Here is a 2,384-nt window from a genome sequence, read left to right as displayed (position 1 = left end):
AAAACGAAACCAATCACAATGTAAAGATAAATCACTTCAGAAAAGACCTGAATGATATTTATGACAAATAAGCCAGAGATAAAATAATATTATAATTTCAATAAATAATTCTTGTCATTAAGACAATTGGTTTTATAGAATATAGTTTATTTATATTAGTATCAAAATAAAATTATTCGGACATAATCTGTTTTATCATCTAATACCATGTTTCCACTTCTTTCATTAAGGCAGTTTTACTCATTAAGGCCGCTAGTGGTAATAGTTTACCATACAAAGAGCTTTTATAATATATAAATAAGTTCATTATAAATAAATCAATTAATTTAGGGCCAAAATTGTCAAATTCAACGCATAAAAATAAATTTCCCACAAAGGAAATTACCAATTTTTTGAAATATTTGTCATAAGTTTTATATGTAAAGTATAAACATATAAGCAATTTCAAATGCATAAATCAGCTTATGGTGATGGAAACGACCAAATCAGCATTAGATTTCAGTATTTGTCTTTATATGTCCCGGTATGTTATTCATATATTACATATAAGCTCTTGAAATAATTTAGTGGTATCACTTAATGAAATCAAGTAGATAAAACACTTCCTTTGAGATGGATATTTATCCATCTCCTTGTTTAGAGATTTTTATCTAACTAAAAACAACAAAGAAAAGAAACAAAGAAAATATCCAACATATATAGTGTCTATATATTTTGAGTAATCTTATTTATTCATACTCAAACAAAAATTTGTTAGTTTAATAAAAATATTTATTTTATTTTGTATCATTCGCATCTTAACATTTAAATAATTTATCTTAAATTACTCATATAGCAGCCTATATGTCATAAATAATTATCCACTTTTCAAGTCTAAAATATTTCCATCTATCCACGATCTTAACGCTGCTACTTTAGCATAAACACCAGGATAACCACGCTGAGCACAACCAATACCAAATGATACAATACCATGCAGTTTTGGCACACCGTCGATGTAACTGACCAAAGGACCACCAGAATCACCTTGACAGCTATCCTTTCCGCCGTTAGGAAAGCCAGCACAAAACATGTTTGACGTAATCTGTGTAATTGGTTTATAATTGAGCGCACAGGTATTTTGATTAATTAAACGAACGACAACGTAATTCAGCATAGAAGCAAGATTACCGTCTTCGCTGGTTAAACCCCAACCACTCACAAATAGCCTCGCATTGGCACGTAATGTATCATCCGGTTCAGCCAAAGCAACTGGTTGAACATTTGGTGAATAAACGAGATTATTTGCCAGCAATAGTATAGCGATATCACTATCAAGTGTAGTCATTGAATACTTCTCGTGTCTGATGATGCGACGAACTGCTATCAATTGTCCGCCAAATTTGTGCTGAGAAGAACCAACGCGCACTTTAAAAGCAGATGGATTGCTAGTGTCCATTACACAATGCGCCGCTGTAATGATTATATTCGGTTCCACTATTGAACCACCGCATATGTGGGCATTGTTCTGTTGCAACGACACTTGATACGGAAAATTACTTATGGTTGTTGGCATACCACCCACTATCCTACCGTCATAATTAAAGTCGTCCTCATTATCTTCATTGTTTTCAGTTCTTCCTTGTAGTAGATTCGCATCGATAGTTTGGTCCTTATTGGGTATTGTGCTACCAAGTGAGTGTGTTAACAGCGTAAAGAGGAAAATTAAACCAAATAGTTTCATGTTGTAATTAAAAAATTTTTAAATTGTTTAACTTGTGTTAAGTATTCTAGTGACTTTCTTATGATTTTGATTTCATTTCACCCACTCACTTTTATACAAAATCTTTTTGGGAAACTATCTTATCGTCAAGTGTTATCTGTTCAGACAATAAAATTCTAAAAACCTCATGCAGAATTATAGTACGAATTTTTTAGCAAGTGATTCATCACAGTCATGGTCACTGAAATTTATTTTCTTTATAGAATATTACATTTTAGTATAATTACTAATGTATATGAATCTAAATTTAAATACTGTGTGAAAAGTATACGTAATTATTATTTAAATTTTCACATTTCGGTAAGAGAGTCTACAAATTCGATCGTTGAAACAGAGTATTTATGTGTTTAATAAACACTTTAAGTAAGATTTTTGATCTCGAAATATAGAATAGTTGAAGGACATATCTCATCCAAAGAAAAATATATGATAATTTGGGTACAACAGGCACTTAGTGGTACTGTTCTCAATGGGGCTAACATTAAGGGCGATAAACTAAACATTGATTAATTTATATTTTAATTTTGTTTTTTTAAATATTTAGTAATTCCAAACACATTATTTATTGAATATTTATACAAACACTTTCTCAGAGTATATTTGTAATGAACGACTTTTTATA

General features: G+C 30.5%; 1 pseudogene; it reads right to left on the bottom strand.

Annotated features, from left to right (window-relative positions):
• Positions 1 to 823: 823 nt before the first annotated feature.
• On the bottom strand, positions 824 to 1,723 carry LOC119674480 (annotated as a pseudogene).
• Positions 1,724 to 2,384: the final 661 nt, after the last annotated feature.

This window comes from Teleopsis dalmanni, chromosome 2 (assembly GCF_002237135.1).
Source record: "Teleopsis dalmanni isolate 2A chromosome 2, ASM223713v2, whole genome shotgun sequence".
Classification (NCBI taxonomy): Eukaryota; Metazoa; Arthropoda; class Insecta; order Diptera; family Diopsidae; genus Teleopsis; species Teleopsis dalmanni.
Note: the sequence above shows the minus strand (reverse complement) of the source record. Positions and strands in the feature narration are given on the sequence as shown.